At 45.4% G+C, this 22,416-nt stretch overlaps 1 protein-coding gene across 2 annotated transcripts in view; it reads right to left on the bottom strand.

Annotated features, from left to right (window-relative positions):
* Positions 1–22,151, bottom strand: part of PTPRA (protein tyrosine phosphatase receptor type A) — a 287,845-nt gene extending 265,694 nt beyond the window's left edge. For both annotated transcript variants that reach the window (XM_033952928.1, XM_033952945.1), the window contains exons 1-2: positions 21,950–22,151; positions 4,288–4,361 (exon numbers count right to left, since the gene is read on the bottom strand). The gene's annotated coding sequence lies outside the window, so the exon portion shown is untranslated. The remainder of the gene's footprint in view (positions 1–4,287; positions 4,362–21,949) is intronic.
* Between the last annotated feature and the right edge of the window lie 265 nt (positions 22,152–22,416).

Here is a 22,416-nt window from a genome sequence, read left to right as displayed (position 1 = left end):
CCGACTCCCCGACACGATCGGGGCAAGAGGGAGCTCAAGCCCTCTTGCCCCCCCGCCTCCCCGACACGATCGGGGCAAGAGGGAGCCCAAGCCCTCTTGCCCCCCCCCGACTCCCCGACACGATCGGGGCAAGAGGGAGCCCAAGCCCTCTTGCCCCCCCGACCCCCCGACACGAGCGGGCCAGGAGGGAGCCCAAGTCCTCCTGGCCACGGCGACCCCCTAACCCCACCCTGCACTACATTACGGGCAGGAGGGATCCCAGGCCCTCCTGCCCTCGACGCAAACCCCCCCTCCCCCCAACGACCGCCCCCCCCAAGAACCTCCGACCGCCCCCCAGCCGACCCGCGACCCCCCTGGCCGACCCCCACGACACCCCCAACCCCCTTCCCCGTACCTTTCTGTAGTTGGCCGGACAGACGGGAGCCAAACCCGCCTGTCCGGCAGGCAGCCAACGACGGAAGGAGGCCGGATTGGCCCATCCGTCCCAAAGCTCCGCCTACTGGTGGGGCCTAAGGCGCCTGGGCCAATCAGAATAGGCCCGGGAGCCTTAGGTCCCTCCTGGGGGCGGGGCCTGAGGCACATGGGCCCAACCCGACCATGTGCCTCAGGCCCTGCCCCCAGGAGGGACCTAAGGCTCCCGGGCCTATTCTGATTGGCCCAGGCGCCTTAGGCCCCACCAGTAGGCGGAGCTTTGGGACGGATGGGCCAATCCGGCCTCATTCCGTCGTTGGCTGCCTGCCGGACAGGCGGGTTTGGCTCCCGTCTGTCCGGCCAACTACAGAAAGGTACGGGGAAGGGGGTTGGGGGTGTCGTGGGGGTCGGCCAGGGGGGTCGCGGGTCGGCTGGGGGGGCGGTCGGAGGTTCTTGGGGGGGGCGGTCGTTGGGGGGAGGGGGGGTTTGCGTCGAGGGCAGGAGGGCCTGGGATCCCTCCTGCCCGTAATGTAGTGCAGGGTGGGGTTAGGGGGTCGCCGTGGCCAGGAGGACTTGGGCTCCCTCCTGGCCCGATATTGTCGGGGAGTTGGGGAATCGGCGGGGCAAGAGGGCTTGGGCTCCCTCTTGCCCCGATCGTGTCGGGGAGTCGGGGGGGCAAGAGGGCTTGGGCTCCCTCTTGCCCCGATCGTGTCGGGGAGTCGGGGGGGGCAAGAGGGCTTGGGCTCCCTCTTGCCCCGATCGTGTCGGGGAGTCGGGGGGGGGGGCAAGAGGGCTTGGGCTCCCTCTTGCCCCGATCGTGTCGGGGAGTCGGGGGGGCAAGAGGGCTTGGGCTCCCTCTTGCCCCGATCGTGTCGGGGAGTCGGGGGGCAAGAGGGCTTGGGCTCCCTCTTGCCCCGATCGTGTCGGGGAGTCGGGGGGGCAAGAGGGCTTGAGCTCCCTCTTGCCCCGATCGTGTCGGGGGTGCCAGGGACCACACGGAGTCACCCACCGTACCACCCGATTCGGGTAAGCGCAGGTATCGGTGGGTGGCTTATTTGCGGGGGGGTGCCTTATTTTACATTTTTTTCTAAAAAGGGGGGGCTGTCTTATTTGATGGCCCTGCCTTATCATCGGGGAAACACGGTAGAAAAAAAAAAAAAATGAACAGTTAAGTCCCAGTTTTTGCCGCTGAGACTCTGCCCTCTCTCACTGTAAAATTAGACTCTACTTAGTCTGTCTTTAAATTTAAAAAATGTGTGTTGTTTTAAAAAACAATTATGTTTTTAGATGTATCTAAATAAAAATAATAACCAAAAATTTATCTTTTTTTATGTCAATCTTAGCATATTTTATGCTGCAGAACGAATTATTTTTTTTTACATGTATTCTTATGGGAAAACGCGTTTCACATAACGAACGTTTCGCATAACAAACTTGCTCCTGGAACCAATTAAGTTCGTTGTGTGAGGCACCACTGTATATGCTACAATAACAAAGATTTAAATGTAGCTGTTCGATAAGTTAAGGGTAATTGACAATGAATATTAAACATATGGTGTTCCAAACAGAAGACCAGAATTACTCAAGATGAATGCATTCAAACAACAAATGTTTCAGTAAGCCAACTTCAGAATTACATGTTCAACACATATTAAAGAACGGAGAATAATCAATCTTATGTGATCTGGCAGGAGTCCACTGAGCCCTTATGTGTTAAATAAAACAAACTTTGTATAATAGAAGCATATCTAGGAACAGAGAATATGGATCTCCACAAGGAATTCCAAATATCAGCAGAGAGCCTACATCCTATATCTTCCTCCCATACATTTTTAAAATTTAATAAGACATTGAAAGCAGAATGACCCAACAAAAAAAAATTATTTACAATAATATAAAAGCGTGGGACCATGTTGCAAGGTCACAGATTTAATAATGGGTTTGTTCAAAATAGATTTTAACTCCAGCCACTGATAAAATTGAGAATCAAGGAAATGAAACTTAGCCTGTAGTTCACAAAAAGTGAGCCATTGAACCTGAGCATTACACAGTGGACTGATGTCCTGCACACTTTTGTTTGTCCCGGTCATTCGTGGTATTTTCCGACCGCGAATGACCGGGCAGGAGAGGGCAGCCGGAGCGCTGGCAAGTAAAGGGAATCACTCGTGGTATGCTCCGACCATCTCTTCCTGTACTAAAGTCGGGCCTCACCAATCAGGAGCTGCTTTGACATGCAACTTAAAAGTAGTAGATAATATGGGATTATGAGGAAGGTGTTTTAAATAAGATGTTCCTATTATCCATAAAAGCTGGATAGGAGCACGTAAAGCTGATTCAATCTGTAACCAACAAGGAATATTATTATTATTATTTATCAGTCATACACAACCATTCAGCCCTTTGTCTTAAAAGAAAATGCTTTGTGATATAATAAAAGATCTGGAAAGTTTATATCTCCACTTTCTTTGGGAGCTTTCAGCATTATCAGTGAAACTGTAAGTGGCTTATTAGCCCATATGTTTATAAAAAAGGAGGAAATAATAAAGGAAACAAGCTCAAAATATGTTATTTTTGGAACCATCATCATTTTTAGACAGTCTAATCTCCCCCACCATGAAAGATGTAGGGGGGAGATCATAAAAACAAAACTTCCTTGATTTTAGTAAGGGTTTTTCCCATAATCATTTTTGAAGTATTATATAGATCTCTATCAAAATAGACTCCTAAATACTTTATACCAGAAAGGGACCACTTAAAAGGATAATTGGGAATAGTAAATGGAATGCATAAATCATTTAGAGGCATGAACTCTGTTTTGTCCCAATTACGCGCCTTTATAGATTTGAAGAACTTGTCGACAGGGGGAGTTTAGTAGCTATAACAGCAATGTAAAATGTTGGAAATTTCTGTTAAGCTATAGTAGCAATGCTGCCGCAATAAATGCACTGAAGCCCATAGGAAATGATTGGACTTCTGTGCATTTACCACAGCAGCATTGCTACTGTGGCTTTGTAAAACGGGCCTTAAGTCACTTAGAAGAAGTAGCCAAGAGATCCTAAAGGGGAATTATTCCATAATAGTCATCCTTAGCTCCTATCGATAAAAAGCTGTGATCCCCACTTATTCCTGACTAATAATTATTAATGGAGCAACATCTCATACGAAATACTCATTTTCCTTTGTCTAGCAACAAGTTCTACTGCTTCATTGTGAGCATAAGAATAGGTTTACTGGGTCAGACCTTCTGCAGGTACTGCAAAACAATGTTCTATCCATCCCCTAGCCAGTTTCTGGGCTTCTGCACTGCTAAGATGTGATTCTTGATTGAAACAAATGTCTGCATTAAGATGTTTTAAAATATAGCAAAAGCTTTTTGTACTTTATAGGAGCTGAAATATCCTTAACATTTAATGAAGCAAAATTCAATGTTGTCATCAAATAACTATGTGATTGATGAAAGTAACAAGTTGGCTGTACTTGGAAATGAATATAATACATTGCACATAATTTGCCAAAAAATTCTGAACCGAGACATGGGGAAAGCCACTGCTTGCCCTGGATCGGTAGCATGGAATATTGCTACTCCTTGGGTTTTGGCCAGGTACTAGTGACCTGGATTGACCATTGTGAGAATGGGCTACTCGGCTTGATGGACTATTGGTCTGACCCAGTAAGCCTATTCTTATGCACAGAAGTCCAATCATTTCCTTTGGGCTTCAGTGCATTTATTGCGGCAGTATCGCTACTGCAGCTTTGTAAAAGGAGCCCTCAGGTTGGCCACAGATGCAGCCTGGATGTTGACTTTGTTGGACCATTGATCTGAACCAGTATGGCATGTCCTACATTTCACCCACGTTTGTTTGATAGGTTTCTTACCTTTTAAAGAACTCTGCATTAGGCATCAATGACAACTCATCTAAATTCCATAAAGGTTCCTCTAAAAGTTCCAACTGCAACAGAAGAAATCATTATTTTAGCAACAATGCAAGACGATGATAGAACTGTTAACAAAACCATTTAAACATTATTTATGTGAGCATGTATAATTTTTTTAAATAAGTTCACCTAGTTTCTTGGAAATAAATAACTTTTTAGGAACCTCGCCTGCTCAGCAGAACCTCCTCCCTGTACACAGCTCTCATCATCATTACCCAAAGTCCCACTACAGTAAGCAACACTGGATATGTCTGAATAATACAAGTTTTTTTGCATATTATGTCAAGAGAATTCTTGCACAGTTAAGCTGGTAGGGGAAACACCATGCTGTATGATCAACAAGGGAATTGGGTTCAGCTCCTGGCAGCTTCTGTGAAACAGTACTGCTTTCATGGTGGCAGCACATCGCTAAAAATGCACATTCATGCTTGGATGATCATCGCAGTTTTAACACTATGTGGGAAACAGGATGTGGGTAGAAAACTGAAATATAAACAATCACTCTCCAGGACTAGTTTATTGCCTTTTGAGAAATTCACCCAAAGGTGGTATAGACAAAAATAATCTGGATATAGGTAATAAACAATTAAAGTAGTAAAATAATTTAAATAATGATACACATTATAGCATAGTGTACTAATATCAACACAATACACATTAGAATATCCTAACAGAAAAGATAGGATATAAGCAGAGATGGAACATATAGACAGGTAAGATAGAAAAACAAGGGTGACTGACTTAAGGAAAAACTGCAGGTGGAGTCAGAAAAGATGCAAGAAAATGGTCTCAGAGCTAAAATATGGTCTCAGAGCTAAAATAAGGGTGACTGACTTAAGGAAAACTGCATGTGAAGTCAGAAAAGATGCAAGAAAATGGTCTCAGAGCTAAAATATGTGAGATAGTGGTAGCCCTTGTTTAAGTGACAAGATAGTTACTTGCCTCTTCTATTAAAAGCTTGAGAGAACAACCAAGCTTTCACCTGATTTTTGGTGTGCTGGGCCTTTATTAGCCAGTGTACAGAATGCATAGGAACGTAGAGGAAACCCCTACAATCGCAAGTGTTCCTAATATAGCTATTATTTTAAAACAGTTAACCATTTAAAATTTCTCTCACTTAAATGGTCAGCTAACTTCTATTTACATCCTTAAGTCTTGAGGCCTAGATCTGTACACCAATACTTCTTTCAGTACCTCTATATCATGGGGACTAATTCTGGCCAAACTTCCACCACTACTACCCTCCCCCCTCCACTCCTTCCAAGATGCTGTGAATGCTGCCTCTGCAGCATCCCCAGCAAATCTGGGGTGCAGAAATCCCCAATGATGGTGAGAAAGAAAAAGAAAGAGATGCCAGACCTTCAGGGAGGGAAGGGAAAGGGAAGACAAAGATCCCAGACCATGGTAGGGAGGAGGCGAGAAGAGACCACAAGAGAGAAAGGGAAGGAGAGAGATGTCAGACGTGGAGGGGGAGAGAAGGAGAGAGACACCAGACCAGGAAAAGAGGAGAGAGGGAAGAAAAAGACAGAGAGATGCCAGACCACAAAGGGGGAGGAGAGAGGGAAAGGAGGGGAGCGTGATGGTAGACTGTGGGAAGGAGAGGAGAAAGATGTCAGACCACCAGAGGGATGGAAGGGAAGAGAGATGGAAAAAATGCCGTTTAAGAAAAGATGGGAATAGGGGAGAAAAAAAAGGAAGGATATGGTACACATGGATGGTGGGGAGATGAAGGGCAAAGAGAAGGAAGAGATGGTGAACGTGGATAGATGGGAAGGGAAGAAATGGAACAATAGATAGATCTGAGAAGGAAGCAGAAAAATTTAAGAAAGTTGAATATTAAAAGTTAATGACAAAGAAATAGGACAGAAAATGAAGGAGAGAAAAACAGTAAATGGATAAGGTGGCCCTGGAGACACAGTTAAGAACACAGACAGAAGAAAGTGTAGCCAGAGACTGGGAAAAGATGATTAGAAAAATAAAATCACCAGACAACAAAGGTAGGAAAAAAGATTTAATTTTAAAATGAGTGGTTGAAATATGTCAGTTTTGCAAATTTATATCTGCTGTCTATATTTGCACTGTTCAGGAAGAAATGCATTTCTTTCTATTTCTCTGGTGTTGTACTGAACGTAGTCTGGCATCTTGGAGTTTTGTTTGTGTATATTAGGACTTTTAGTATGTGGTTCTGTATTTGCATAGGGTTTATCTGTGCTCTGCATGTGTGATCAAGGCCAGGTGTTCTGTTAAAAATGAATGTTGAGAAGCGTTATTGGTGTCATGGCCCAAAGTAGGAACATATTTGTCAGCTCTCGTTCACCCCTTTTGGACCCAAAATGGCCTTCACTTAAAAATTAGTGAAGATCACTACTGCAGAAGGATATGTTTATTCACTCCTATCCTAGATGAGAATTTTCAAGCACCAGTCTGGCTAATGTGACACTTTCTTCAAATCAGTTCTTTATTTTTAACCTCTGTTACTCTCTCTTCTATCTACATTCTATTTCTTTGCTTACATCCTATGCTATCTATTAAAATGTTTTATCACACATTGTGTTGATGTTGTAATGTAACATTCTATGCCATACTTTGCATTGTAACCTGAATATTTTCTTTTACTGCTGCAATTGTCTATTGCTTATGTTTGACTTATTCTTGCTGTACACTGCCTTGAGTGAACTCCTTCAAAAGGCGGTAAATAAATCCTAATAAATAAAAAATGCTCCTTCCTCACTTCCCACTCAACCCCAGTGCAGTTCTCTTTTCTTTAACCCCCCTCATCAGATATAGGTTTCCTCTCTCCTCTTTCTCCCACTCAGTCTACTCATTCTTCTTCTTTTCTGCTACCCACAGGTATGGCTATGGGGTGGCAAATACCACCCCAAAAATATCTGCCATCTCAGTAAAAGGTACCATATTGCCACTGCCCATAGACCTGTACCTGTCACAAATCCTTGCCAAGCAGCCTAACCTGCCTGTAATTCATCCTGCTCCAAATCAGCAGCACCTAATGGCCAAGGCCTGACTGTTAGCAAAGCACCCTGCCCCAATATCCTGTGCTTCCACAAGACATAATTACGCTGACAGTGACCATGACACAACTGAGGAAGCCAATCAGAGGCAGCAGCATTGAGGCATTTACCTCTTCTTCTTCCTCCTACAGAAAACCGACACCAAGCCACCCGTGTTGAACGGCCGGCACACAGGGGATGGGGAATAAGTTGGCTGTGTTGTAGTGGAACTAGTTGCATTTCGTTGGATATGGCAGGCAGAGACTCAGAACAGCAGCAAATATACACACCCACAGCTTGATCCATATCCCTTGGAGAAAGCAAACCAAATGAAGACATGCGACAGTGATGACTGAGTGAATGTGAGACAGGGGCAGAGCAGAGTCACATTGTCAGTGGCATCAAATCTCTCCAACTTTGTTCTGCTCCTCTATCTTCTTACTCTCTGCTGTCTTGTACAACCACAACAGAAGATGTTTGGTCTCAATTGGGCTTCAAGTTCTCATCTGTCTGTGTGCTGGAGACAGGGGCTAGGAGGGACTCAATAGACTGGTCTGGGGAGAGTACAAAGAGTACTGTGTTCTGCTCTTTAATTTTCTCTCTCTACTTTACCGAAGTGGTGCTTTCCCTATACAGCAGTACAGCATCAGTTCAAATACTACCGTATTTTCTCGCATATAACGCACGCGTTATACGTGGTTTTTACGTACCGCGCATACCCTCGCACGTTATACGCGTGAGCGCGTTGGGCCCAACCCGATCATGTGCCCAAGGCCCCGCCCCCAGGAGGGACCTAAGGCTCCCGGGCCTATTCTGATTGGCCCAGGCGCCTTAGGCCCCACCAGTAGGCGGAGCTTTGGGACGGATGGGCCAATCCGGTCTCATTCCGTCGTTGGCTGCCTGCCGGACAGACGGGTTTGGCTCCCGTCTGTCCGGCCAACTACACAAAGGTACGGGGAAGGGGGGTGGGGGTGTCGTGGGGGTCGGCCAGGGGGGTCGCGGGTCGGCTGGGGGCGGTCGGAGGTTCTTGGGGGGGGGCGGTCGTTGGGAGGGGGGTTTGCGTCGAGGGCAGGAAGGCCTGGGATCCCTCCTGCCCGTAATGTAGTGCGGGGTGGGGGTAGGGGGGTCGCGTGGCCAGGAGTGTTTGGGCTCCCTCCTGGCCCGAACAACTAGCGGGGGGGGGGGGGGGTCGCCAGGGCCAGGAGGACTTGGGCTCCCTTTTGCCCCGATCGTGTCAGGGAGTCGGGAGGGCAAGAGGGCTTGAGCTCCCTCTTGCCCCGATCGTGTCGGGGGTACCGCGGTTGGCTGGGGCAAGAGGGCTTGAGCTCCCTCTTGCCCCGATCATGTCGGGGAGTCGGGGGGGGGGCAAGAGGGCTTGAGCTCCCTCTTGCCCCGATTGTGTCGGGGGTGCCGCGGTTGGCTGGGGCAAGAGGGCTTGAGCTCCCTCTTACCCCGATCGTGTCGGGGGTGCCGCGGTTGGCTGGGGCAAGAGGGCTTGAGCTCCCTCTTGCCCCGATCGTGTCGGGGAGTCGGGACCGCCAAGAGGAAGCAGCAGGACACCAGTAGGAGCTTCTACATGATGGGGGGGTCGGGAGCCTGTGGGGGTGCGAGCGGTCCTTTAGGGTGGGGGTGCGGGTGGGAGTGCGTGCGAGCGGTCCTTCGGGGTGCGCGTGTGTGCGAGCGGTCCTTCATGGTGGGGGTGCGAGCGGTCCTGCGGGGGGGTGAATCGGACGTCGGGGGGGGGGTATCAGGCTTTCAGGGTGGGGACAGGACTTCAAGGGGGAGAGGAGAGTCGGGGCGGGCGAAAGGAGAGTCGGGGTGGCTAGAGGAGAGTCGGGGCGGGCGAAAGGAGAGTCGGGCGGCGACGGGAGAGTCGGGCAGCGTGCGCGGTATATAAAAATTTCTGTACATAGATTTGTGTTTTTCGCATGCTATACCCGTTTGCGCGTTTTACACGGGTGCGCGTTATCTACGTGAAAATACGGTAATCATGATGTAATTGTGGAGGTGGGGGGTAATACTAGGGAAGATACACCATGTTGGACTTGGAGGTAGGCCCGCATTCAGCTCCTAGCTCGTGGATGATGAGGACTAAGAAGGTGTAATGGAGTGGGTAGAGGAATTGCACAAGTAATACATTAAGCATCTACATACAAAAGCTTCTAGCACATCAGTGGAAATATACAAAAAGGGAGAGGAACATATTACAATACAATATTGGGAAAGAGGACATAAGAGGAGAGTACAATATGTCTTTGTACATAAACAACTGATTAAACAGATCACTTGGTGAAAGATCACTTAGGGGAGGTAGATTGAAAGGCAATAGAAAAATATATTGAGGCATTTCAAACCACTTAGACACACAAAGTTCCATAGGTTACAATGGAAACTTAAATACATCTAAAAACCCGCCCAAGTCGGCACTTTGACGATCTAAAAGACAGATCATCCAAGTGCCGACAATCGAAACAGCTTTTTAGACGTATCCAGGGATATTTTAGGCCTCTAAATCTCGCTATGCGCCCAGAGTTGAAAGGGGCATTTTTGGAGGAGTGGTTAATGTGGGTCGACCTAGACTTAGTCGTCCTGCAGGGATAATCGAATGTTTGATGAGACTACCTAGACAAAATTTCTACATTGTGAATTAGACAATGTAACGACAGGTAGAAGTGCCTAAAAGATATTCAAAGTGACCAGAGAACCACTGCAGAGACAAAGTAAAGCCCCCCCCCCCCGTGTTCACTGACCCCGTCACACCCCCACAAAGTTTAGAATAAAAATGTACATACCATGTTTCCCCGAAAATAAAACCTAACATGATTTTTGGGGTAGGTCTTAATATAAGCCCTATCCCCTTGAAAATAAGTCCTAGTCGCCAGCAGCAGCACTTCCCCTGTCCCTCCCTGCCCCGCCTCCCTGCTGGGCACTCCCTTCCCCCTGCTGACCCTTCCATCTCTCCCCCGTCAACCACGAGACTGAAACAGCAACGTCGGCAGCAATCTAGACAGGCTGCTTCGCGGCCTTCCCTCGGGTGTTCCGTGTGTCACGTTCCTGATGACATCATCAGTGATGCAGCAGAAGAATGCCCGGACGGGAGAAAGCTGCGAAGCAGCCTGTCTAGATTGCTGCCAACGTTGCCATTTGTTACAAGTTATTTTGGTCTCTCGGTTGTCGGGAGAGAGATGGAAGGGTCAGCAGGGGGAGGGGGTGCCCGGCGGGGAGCAAGGGTTCTGCTGCACAAGGGATGAGAAGGAGGGCTATTAGCTGCAAGGGTTCTGCTGCACAAGGGATGGGAGGGAGAGAGGGCTAGAAGCTGCAGGGTTCTGCTGCACAAGGGATGGGAGGGAGAGAGAGCTAGAAGCTGCAAGAATTCTGCTGCACAAGGGATGGGAGGGAGAGAGGGCTAGAAGCTGCAAGGATTCTGCTGCACAAGGGATGGGAGGGAGGGATAGAAAGATACTGCACAAGGGAATGGGTGGGAGGTGAGGAAAGATGCTGCACATGTGGGGGAGAGAAAGGAAATAGGAAGAATTGGGGTAGAGGACAGGAAGGGAGAGATGATCACTGTACATGAAAAAAAATAAGACCTACCCCGAAAATAAGATCTAGTGCCTTTTTTGGTCCCAAAATTAATATAAGACAGCATCTTATTTTTGGGGAAACACAGTACCTGCCTTCGAAACATCAGTACCTGGCATAAGAAAGCCTAATAGAGCTGCACACAGGTGGCTTAAGTAGTCTAGGGCAGTGTTTTTCAACCGCTGTTCCGCGGCACACTAGTGTGCCGCGAGATGTTGCCTGGTGTGCCGCAGGGCCGCCGTCAGGGCAGTACTACCAGTCCTGCATTCAGGGGCCCGGAGCTGACAGGGGGCCCGAGGCAGGGGCGCCAGTAGCTCGCCAAGGCAAAGTGAGTCGATCACTCAGGACTCACTTTGTCTTGGCGATCTAATCTATCGAGCCGATAAGTCTTCTTCTCCCCGACGTCAATTCTGCAGTCGGAGAGGAAGTTCGGGCCAGCCAATCGCTGCCTGGCTGGGCGGAACTTCCTCTCCGATTGCAGAATTGACGTCAGGGAGAGCATGCGTCGGCGTCGGCTTTGGGGCCTGTTATCCATTGGTGGGTCCTGTTCCCCGATGGCAGCGGCAGTGGCAGTGGCTTGGGGAACGGCAGGGAGAAAGAAAGAAAGGGGGCAGGCAGGGAAACAGAAGGAAAGAAGAGAAACAGAAAAAAAGAAAGAAAGGTCAGGGAGAGAGGAAGAAAAAGTTGGGGGAGGGAATGAGGTGTGGAGGAGAGAAAGCATACAGGCTGATAGAAGGGAAGAAAGATTGGATGCACAGTCAGAAGAAGAAAGTGCAACCAGAAATCACCAGACAAGGTAGGAAAAATGATTTGATTTTAAATTTAGCAAAGTGGAGGCAGTATTACCACAGTTTTCAAAGGAATTTGCCCAAATAACTTAATAGTTAACTGGGTAAATTCCCAGAGATGAAAACTTCCCTTCACTTACTATGCACAGTTCTGAATTTATATCTGCTGTCTATATTTTACAATATGGTCACCTTTTACTAAACCGCAATAGTGGTTTTTAGCGCAGGGAGCCTATGAGCGTCAAGAGCAGCGCTGGGCATTCAGCGCAGCTCCCTGTGCTAAAAACTGCTATTGTGCTTTAATAAAAAGGATGGAGGGTATATTTGTCTATTTTTGTATGGTTGTTACTGAGGTGACAATGCATAGAGTCATCTGCCTTGACCTCTTTGAAAAAAACCCAGAATAGGAATGATAATTAACATTTTCTCAGCGTATAGTGTGCTTTGTGTTTTTTAATTTTATTATTGGTAGATCATTTTGACTTGGTCATTTTAAAGTAGCTCACAAGCACAAAAAGTTTGGGCACCTCTGAGCTACAGCGTTGAAACTGTGTATTTCTATTTTATCCCCCCTTTTACAAAACTGTGGAGCGTTTTTTAGCGCCAGCCGTGGTGGTAGCAGCTCTGATGCTCAGAATTCTATGAGTGTCAGGGCTGTTACCACTGTGGCTAAAATCCACACTACAGTTTTGTAAAAGGGTGAGGGGTTAGTTTGTGATGACATATTCCATACTAGGCGAAGGTGTTTTCTGTGTTCTGTGTGTTTGAAAGACATGGTTTTCTGTTAGGATTGACGGTGTAGGATTGATCTGTGCTGGTCTGGCTTGTTTAGTTTTACAGAGCTGTCATCTGGAGCTGTCATCCGCCGGCTCATCGGGGATCGAAGAGTGCTGAGTGTGACGGACAGCGGCTATCTGGAGGAGACAAGCGCAGTAAGTCCTGAGTGACAGTGAGATACTGCAGTGATGGACAAGTTTTTGAAAAGGAAAGAACTAGACTCTGAACAAAATTTGGAGCCAGATGAGAGCCCAAGTATGAGTGGGGGTCAAAAGAAAGCAAAGATGGTTAGCGCAAGAAAATTCTCTGGCGCAAGGCAATATAGCGAAAGCTATATTTCATTTGGATTTACTTTCACTGTAGATGCAAACAAACCAACTCCACTGTCCGTGGTGTGTGGTGAGAAGCTAGCTAACAGTGCTATGGTCCCAAGCAAACTTAAACGCCATCTCCAAATGAAACACCCTTCGCTTCAAAACAAGAATGCGGACTATTTTGTTCGCCTGCGTGACAACACGGAGAAACAGGCAACTTTCATGAGAAAAACCACAAAGGTAAATGAAAGAGTTCTTAAAGCTAGCTATCAAGTTGCTGAACTTATAGCCAAGTCAAAAAAGTCGCACACTGTGGCAGAGACATTAATACTTCCTGCCTGCAAAGCTATTGTAGAGGAGATGCTCGGACCTGAAGCAGCTAAGGAAATAGACAAAGTCCCTCTCTCAGACAACACAATTTCCAGACGTATTAATGACATGTCTGCAGACATCGAAAGTGTGGTTTTGGAAAAGATCCATATCAGTGAGAAATTTGCATTGCAACTTGACGAGTCTACTGATATCAGTGGACATGCTCAACTCTTGGCCAATGTGCGTTTTGTTGATGGTGATGCAATTAGAGAAAACTTTTTTTTTTGCAAGGCATTGCCAGAAAAAACAACAGGAAAAGAAATTTTTCGGGTCACATCAGAATACCTTGAAAAAGGAGGACTTAAGTGGGAAAACTGCACAAGTGTCTGCACCGATGGAGCTGCAGCCATGGTCGGGCGCACCAAAGGCTTTGTAAGCAGAGTGAAGGAAAGAAATCCAGATGTGATTGTTACGCATTGTTTTTTACACCACGAGGCCCTCGTAGCCAAGACTTTACCAGCAGTCCTAGTTCATGTGTTGGATGATGTTGTGTGCATGGTAAACATAGTAACATAGTAACATAGTAGATGACGGCAGATAAAGACCCGAATGGTCCATCCAGTCTGCCCAACCTGATTCAATTTAAATTTTTTTTTTTTTTTCTTCTTAGCTATTTCTGGGCGAGAATCCAAAGCTTTACCCGGTACTGTGCTTGGGTTCCAACTGCCGAAATCTCTGTTAAGACTTACTCCAGCCCATCTACACCCTCCCAGCCATTGAAGCCCTCCCCTGCCCATCCTCCTCCAAACGGCCATGCACAGACACAGACCGTACAAGTCTGCCCAGTAACTGGCCTAGTTCAATCTTTAATATTATTTTCTGATTCTAAATCTTCTGTGTTCATCCCACGCTTCTTTGAACTCAGTCACAGTTTTACTCTCCACCACCTCTCTCGGGAGCGCATTCCAGGCATCCATCACCCTCTCCGTAAAGTAGAATTTCCTAACATTGCCCCTGAATCTACCACCCCTCAGCCTCAAATTATGTCCTCTGGTTTTACCATTTTCCTTTCTCTGGAAAAGATTTTGTTCTATGTTAATACCCTTTAAGTATTTGAACGTCTGAATCATATCTCCCCTGTCTCTCCTTTCCTCTAGGGCAGGGGTGTCAAAGTCCCTCCTCGAGGGCCGGAATCCAGTCGGGTTTTCAGGATTTCCCCAATGAATATGCATTGAAAGCAGTGCATGCAAATAGATCTCATGCAGATTCATTGGGGAAATCCTGAAAACCCGACTGGATTCTGGCCCTCGAGGACCGACTTTGACACCTGTGCTCTAGGGTATACATATTCAGGGCTTCCAGTCTCTCCTCATACGTCTTCTGGCGCAAGCCTCCTATCATTTTCGCCCTCCTCTGGACCGCCTCAAGTCTTCTTACGTCTTTCGCCAGATACGGTCTCCAAAACTGAACACAATACTCCAAGTGGGGCCTCACCAATGACCTGTACAGGGGCATCAACACCTTCTTCCTTCTACTGACTATGCCTCTCTTTATACAGCCCAGAATCCTTCTGGCAGCAGCCACTGCCTTGTCACACTGTTTTTTCGCCTTTAGATCTTCGGACACTATCACCCCAAGGTCCCTCTCCCCGTCCGTGCATATCAGCTTCTCTCCTCCCAGCATATACGGCTCCTTCCTATTATTAATCCCCAAATGCATTACTCTGCATTTCTTTGCATTGAATTTTAGTTGCCAGGCATTAGACCATTCCTCTAACTTTTGCAGATCCTTTTTCATATTTTCCACTCCCTCTTCGGTGTCTACTCTGTTACAAATCTTGGTATCATCTGCAAAAAGGCACACTTTTCCTTCTAACCCTTCAGCAATGTCACTTACATACATATTGAACAGGATTGGCCCCAGCACCGAACCCTGAGGGACTCCACTAGTCACCTTTCCTTCCTTCGAGCGACTTCCATTAACCACCACCCTCTGGCGTCTGTCCGACAGCCAGTTTCTGACCCAGTTCACCACTTTGGGTCCTAACTTCAGCCCTTCAAGTTTGTTCAACAGCCTCCTATGAGGAACTGTATCAAAGGCTTTGCTGAAATCCAAGTAAATTACATCTAGCATATGTCCTCGATCCAGCTCTCTGTTCACCCAATCAAAAAATTCAATCAGGTTCGTTTGGCACGATTTACCTTTTGTAAAGCCATGTTGCCTCGGATCCTGTAACCCATTAGATTCAAGGAAATACACTATCCTTTCTTTCAGCAACACTTCCATTATTTTTCCAACAACTGAAGTGAGGCTCACCAGCCTGTAGTTTCCTGCTTCATCCCTGTGACCACTTTTATGAATAGGGACCACATCCGCTCTCCTCCAATCCCCAGGAATCACTCCCTTCTCCAGAGATTTGTTGAACAAGTCTTTAATAGGACTCACCAGAACCTCTCTGAGCTCCCTTAGTAACCTGGGATGGATCCCATCTGGTCCCATCGCTTTGTCCACCTTCAGTTTTTCAAGTTGCTCATAAACACCCTCCTCCGTGAACGGCGCAGAATCTACTCCATTTTCTCGTGTAACTTTGCCAGACAATCTCGGTCCTTCTCCAGGATTTTCTTCTGTGAACACAGAACAGAAGTATTTGTTTAGCACATTTGCTTTCTCCTCATCACTCTCCACATATTTGTTCCCAGCATCTTTTAGCCTAGCAATTCCATTTTTTAATCTTCCTCCTTTCACTAATATATCAGAAAAAATTTTTATCTCCCTTTTTTACATTTTTAGCCATTTCTTCTTCCGCCTGTGCCTTCGCCAAACGTATCTCTCTCTTGGCTTCTTTCAGTTTCACCCTGTAGTCCTTTCTGCTCTCCTCTTCTTGGGTTTTTTTTATATTTCATGAACGCCAACTCTTTCGCCTTTATTTTCTCAGCCACTAGGTTGGAGAACCATATCGGCTTCCTTTTTCTCTTGTTTTTATTGATTTTCTTCACATAAAGGTCCGTAGCCATTTTTATCGCTCCTTTCAGCTTAGACCACTGTCTTTCCACTTCTCTTATGTCCTCCCATCCTAACAGCTCTTTCTTCAGGTACTTTCCCATTGCATTAAAGTCCATACGTTTGAAATCTAGGACTTTAAGTATCGTGCGGCCGCTCTCCACTTTAGCTGTTATATCAAACCAAACCGTTTGATGATCGCTACTACCCAGGTGAGCACCCACTCGAACATTAGAGATACTCTCTCCATTTGTGAGGACCAGATCCAATATCGCTTTTTCCCTTGTGGGTTCCGTCACCATTTGTCTGAGCTGAGCCTCTTGAAAGGCATCCACAATCTCCCTACTTCTTTCCGATTCCGCAGATGGAACATTCCAGTCCGCATCCGGCAGGTTGAAATCTCCCAACAGCAGAACCTCCTCTTTCCTTCCAAACTTTTGGATATCCACAATCAGATCCTTATCAATTTGCTGCGATTGAGTCGGAGGTCTGTAGACTACACCCACGTAGATAGAAGTTCCATCTTCTCTTTTCAGAGCAATCCATATCGCTTCTTCCTCTCCCCAGGTCCCTTGCATTTCAGTCGCTTGGATATTGATCTTTACATAGAGAGCTACTCCTCCACCTTTATGACCATCTATGTCCTTCCTAAAAAGATTATATCCCGGTATGTTTGCATCCCATCCATGTGATTCACTGAACCATGTCTCTGTGATAGCAACAATATCTAGATCTGCCTCTAATATCAGGGCTTGCAGATCATGAACTTTGTTGCTTAGACTGCGAGCATTTGTGGTCATCGCTTTCCAGCTATTTTTCAGCGATAATCTCCTTTTTCGTATGGATTTTTGTGTCGTTTCACTTTCCGTTGCAATACTAAGAAATGAGTTGCTGATATTGCTTATGTTGCAGCCTTTACTACTATCACATCTTTTCTTTTGCCGGGGGTGGTCTCTATAATTGTCCTTCGTACATACACCATCCCCACCTTCTAGTTTAAATGCCTAGAAAAATATTGTCTAAATTTCTCTGCAAGGTTTCTTTTTCCTGCTGTAGTAATATGTAGCCCATCAGTGCAATATAGCTTCTTGTCCTTCCATGTATTTCCCCATCCTCCTATGTACCTGAAGCCTTCTTGATGACACCAGGCTCTGAGCCATCTATTAAAGTCCTCTGTGTTTTTCACTCTTTGCTCTCCTTTTCCATATGCAGGCAGTATTTCAGAAAAAGCTAAAGTCTTTACAAAAGGTTTCACGCCCTCACTAAGCTCCCGAAAAGCTTTCTGTGCTGCAAGTGTGGAGTTGTTGGCCAGGTCATTTGTTCCCAGATGGATAACAACATCAGTGTTAAAATCCTTAGTTTCTTCCTTAATTATAGTCAGTATTTGCCTGGAACTCCTGGTAGCTGAGGATCCTGGAAGACATTTCACTATTTTGGTCTCCTCGCCCTGTGTTCCAAGGTTAATGCCTCTGATGATGGAATCCCCCAACAGTAATAGTTTTCTGTTTTTGGCTTTTTTATTTGTACTTAGGGTGCTCTTGTTCTCTTGAGTTTCCTTCATTGGTTCAAGTCCCACCTCCCTTCTGTTTTCCTGAGTATCGCAGTGCACTAGTGGAGCGAAGGAATTCTGTAGAGGTAATATTAGTGAAGGTGGATGTTTCTGTGTTACATGTCGCAGTCTTCCTGAGCCTACTGTGACCCATTTATTCCTGGGCTGTTTTATTCTTTGAGGTAGAGGTGGTAAGTTGGTATGATTTTGTGGAGTGATGGAAGCTGCTTTAATTGTATTCAATTCCTGTTTAAGTTTGCAGAGCTCCTCCTTAATACTGGCAAGTTGAAGACAGATGGGGCAAGCCTTAAGCCTCCAAATAGTATGTCTTGGAATTAAAGCACCACAGTGATTGCATAGAATAAAGGTCATCTTGATTGGTTGTGAAGTGACTTGATTGGTTGTGAAGTGACCAGAAATATAGGCTCTATACCACCTAAAACACAGTATTTTAAACAAAAATGCAGGTTCTATCAGTGCTACCCTAAAACACAGGATTTATAACAGGATTTTCCCTACTTTAGTCACCCTGAGCCACAGGCACCAGAAATATAGGCTCTATACCACCTAAAACACAGTATTTTAAACAAAAATGCAGGTTCTATCAGTGCTACCCTAAAACACAGGATTTATAACAGGATTTTCCCTACTTTAGTCACCCTGAGCCACAGGCACCAGAAATATAGGCTCTATACCACCTAAAACACAGTATTTTAAACAAAAATGCAGGAAGAGGAAATAAGATTTAACAGAGGAAAGAGAAGGATTTATTTTTTTGTGCTTTTTTATATTTTTTTTTTTTGTAAGAAACAGGGAGGAGAAGAGAAATTAAGCAGATATAATGCTGAAAACCAGTGAAAAGAGCAGAATATGAAATGCTGAGTAACTTAGCTTTTAGAAGTTCACAGGGCAGCCTTGTTTCAGCAATGTCCCAAAGATAATGCAATTAACCTTAGAAGTAAAACAGAACCCCTCCCTTCGCCACCTAATCAGACACAATGGCTAAAAACTAGTGAGTCAGAAATATAGGCTCTATACCACCTAAAACACAGTATTTTAAACTTTGTAAAGTCACGACCCGTGAAAAGTCGCATATTTGCAGCTTTGTGTGAGGAGATGGGAGCGAAGCATAAAACCTTGCTGTTTCATACGGAGGTCCGGAGGTCTTGGTTCGTGTGTATGAGCTGCGGGAGGAACTTAAAGTGTTTCTGACAAATGAGAGGTCAGATTACGCAAAGCAGCTTGCAAGTGATGAGTGGTGTGCAAAGCTGGCATACCTGGCAGATATATTTTATCATCTGAATGAACTGAACACACGAATGCAAGGCCGAAGTGAAAACCTGCTTACAAGTACAGATAAAATAAATGGATTCCGTTCAAAGGTGCAACTCTGGCATCAACACGTGGAAAGTGGCAATCTTGAAATGTTCACACTCACCAAGCAATGGCAAGGTGTTCACACTGCTGCACTGTGTGAGATAATAGTTAAATATTTAAAAACTCTTGAGGAGAAGTTGTCATTTTATTTCTCTTCAGTCTCCACTGAATGCCTTGACTGGGTTAGAGACCCTTATAGCTCAGCATCAGTTGGTGGAAAGGACATGACTTTACAGGAGCAGGAGGAACTAACTGAACTGAGACAAAATCGTGGTTTCAAGCTAAGATTTGCTGATCTACCTTTGGACAGTTTTTGGTTGGATACCGCCAAGGAGTTTCCCCTTCTGGCAAACAAAGCTATTTTGACATTGCTCCCATTTTCCACTACATATCTGTGTGAGATTAGCTTTTCAAGCATGATTGCTATAAAAACCAAATACAGAGAGAGACTGAGAGCTGTTGACGAAGAGCTACGTGTGTGTCTTTCTTCGATCCCAGCCAGAATATCAGCTTTGTGTTCAGCCAAACAGGCCCAGGTTTCGCACTGAATAAAGTATTTTATAATTTTTCACTATTCTGTTTACTTAATATTTCATAATAAAGTAATTATAAAATACTTTCTTTGTGTTTATTTGATTCCTATTCAAGAGAATTACTTTATATATAGTCAATATAGGCACAGAGTTAAATTTTTTAACATTTTCTAATGGTGGTGTGCCTCGTGATTTTTTTCATGAAACAAGTGTGCCTTTGCCCAAAAAAGGTTGAAAAACACTGGTCTAGGGGGTGGGCTAGTGAACCATAGAGAGGAAGGCTTAGGCCCTTAAGCCATGCTAACCACTACATTTATGGTTGAACATGTAAGGCCACCCTCCCCCCCCAAGAAAAGCCTTACTATTCTGCCATATAGGTGCCACCTGCAGCCATAAGGGCTATTGGGATTGTAGATAGGTGGGTAAAGTGGGTTTTGGGGGGCTCACCATGACCTATAAGGAAGTTCTGGTGAGATGTTTATGTGACACCCTTTTTGAAGTTCACAAGTTGGCCCACAGCTCTGTTGCCATGTCTGGATGGCAAGTCCATCACAATGCTGGCCCCTCCCACATCCAAAAGGTCTTGCTCTGGGTGTTTGGGACTCGGATAATCAAACGCCTGGACGTATAAATAGATGAATTTCAAAAATATATATTTTGGACATATTTTTTGCAAAATGGACATTTTGCTGCTGACAAGTTTTTGCAACTAGCACCCTTCGTCCAAATCAGACTTAGAGGGCCACAATCAAAAGAAAAGTCTAAGTGTTTTGAAAATAAGCCCCATTGCTTTCAGTAGGAACTTAAATTTGTTAAGAGATGTTTCAAGTCTGAGAGAGAGAGAAAGACAAGTATTTCAGAGAGTGGGAGCAACCATGGTAGGACTTCCTGATAGCATCAAAATGAACTTGATAAAAGGAAGGAATAGACAAGAGATGCTAAACAGAGATTCTTGAAGAGAAAGGAGGCTAAGCAGGCTGGTCAGAAATAAGGGAAAATTAAATCTGATAGGGAAAAAAACAAGATATCATATGATATTCTGTTCGCTACAGATAGCCAGTGTTCAACTAAGACAAGTAAAGGGGGATGGGGGATGATGTCATACTTCTTGGGACCATAGAAGAGTTTAATATAAGGAGTCCTATGAGCAAAGAATTACAATAGTCTGATTTAGTAAAAGAATTAAACTACCTAACACAACACTCTGTCTCTATGGGCTCTTTTTACAAAGGTGAGTTAGGGCCTTAACGTGCGGAATAGCACGCTAAAATGCCGTGCACGTTAGCCACTACCGCCTGCTCTTGAGCAGGTGGTAGTTTTTCAGGTAGCACGCGCTATAGCGCGCTTATCCGGTGCATGCGCTAAAAACGCTAGCGCACCTTTGTAAAAGGAGCCCTATGTGTCAGTTGTAGCAGGAACAGTAGGAGGGGGACAGAGAAATAAATTTGGAATCTGGCTGCAGGTTACTTTCGGTTTGCAAATCTAAGACATCAGGGTGTGGCAGGACCTCTAAGGGCAACTTTCCATCATAAAAAAATTATAAAGGAATATAATTTTTCATCTTTAATTAAGATTATATCTTAAAAGTACCTTCTTTAAGTTACTGAACACAAAATACCATGCCAGAACTCAAACAGCACCAAGCCAATCTATGAAAAGCTAGCATGCAAATGTTACATCAGAATCTAGAACACCAGTACATCTCCAAGGGATAACAGAAAAAGCTGCTACAGATTCCTACACTTAAATTATATTCTAGCCAGAATCACTCACCTCAGTTACACATGCAAAACACGAAATACAGTACTGCCAAGCCTCAAACCCATAGTCAACCCAAGCTGCAGGTTTAAATATTCTTAAATTATGAGCTGTCATCACCATGCCTTAAATTTGAACCTTTCCTATATTCCTGCTGGCTGTGGTTAATGGAACCTGTAGATACCACAAAGCTACCGCTGGACCCAATAAACGAAAACAGAGGGAAACAACGTTAATATAACTCACCATCAATCACCTTAAACAGCGTGACAGGAATCTGAAGCTTTAACTCCAGAGTGCACTGAATTCAGTGGCTGAAAGAATACATCCAGAGCCTCCTTTACTCCACCTCGTCTGTAGTAACCAAGTGTAAAGTGGTTTAATCGGTTTAGAAATGCTTAAAAGATTCTGTGTGCATTCTTTAAGTGTGCAAAATAACAAATGAAATATCACCAAAAAAAAACTTGCCTCCTGTTTATTACGATCTGCTCCCCTTTCCAGATCAGAGGGCCAAGCATCGACACACCACATTTTTTTAGACCACTGGGTAGAGAGCATTACTTGGTGTCATAAAAACTGGTTTGGTTTGGGGGGGTTTTCTTACCTCAGCACAGCTGGACAGTGCGACACGCTCGCCATTTCAGATTAGAGAGGAGTTAAAGCAAACCTCGGCAGCCTTTCCGTTCCCTTTCGGGGCTGTCAGTGAGGCAGAACCGGGACTCTCGGCTGTCCCGTTGCAAGCAGGAAGGGTTAAGCTGCTACCGAGAGCTGGTGCCGCTGCATAACAAACCACACTGCAACTCGGAATACGAAAGTCAGTTCCCCTGCTATGATGATGGGGGAACACTTTTGAGAAGAACACCGGTGGCAGGAAAAAAAAAAAAGTTTAAAAAATAAAACCAGCGTGAGGGGGAGCGATCTGTGTGATAGAAGAATTTAGGAAAAACTTTCCAAACAGAGGATTTACAATTGCCAATAAGATTGCCACGGAATTGTAAGTCCGGAGGAGAGCTGGAAGAGGCACAGAGCAGGGGGAAAACATTTGTGCACCTTTGTTCCCAATGAAATCGG

The sequence above is a fragment of the Geotrypetes seraphini genome, chromosome 1 (genome assembly GCF_902459505.1).
Source record: "Geotrypetes seraphini chromosome 1, aGeoSer1.1, whole genome shotgun sequence".
Classification (NCBI taxonomy): domain Eukaryota; kingdom Metazoa; phylum Chordata; class Amphibia; order Gymnophiona; family Dermophiidae; genus Geotrypetes; species Geotrypetes seraphini.
The sequence above is the reverse complement of the archived record's forward strand: the minus strand, read 5'-3'. Positions and strand labels throughout refer to the sequence as shown.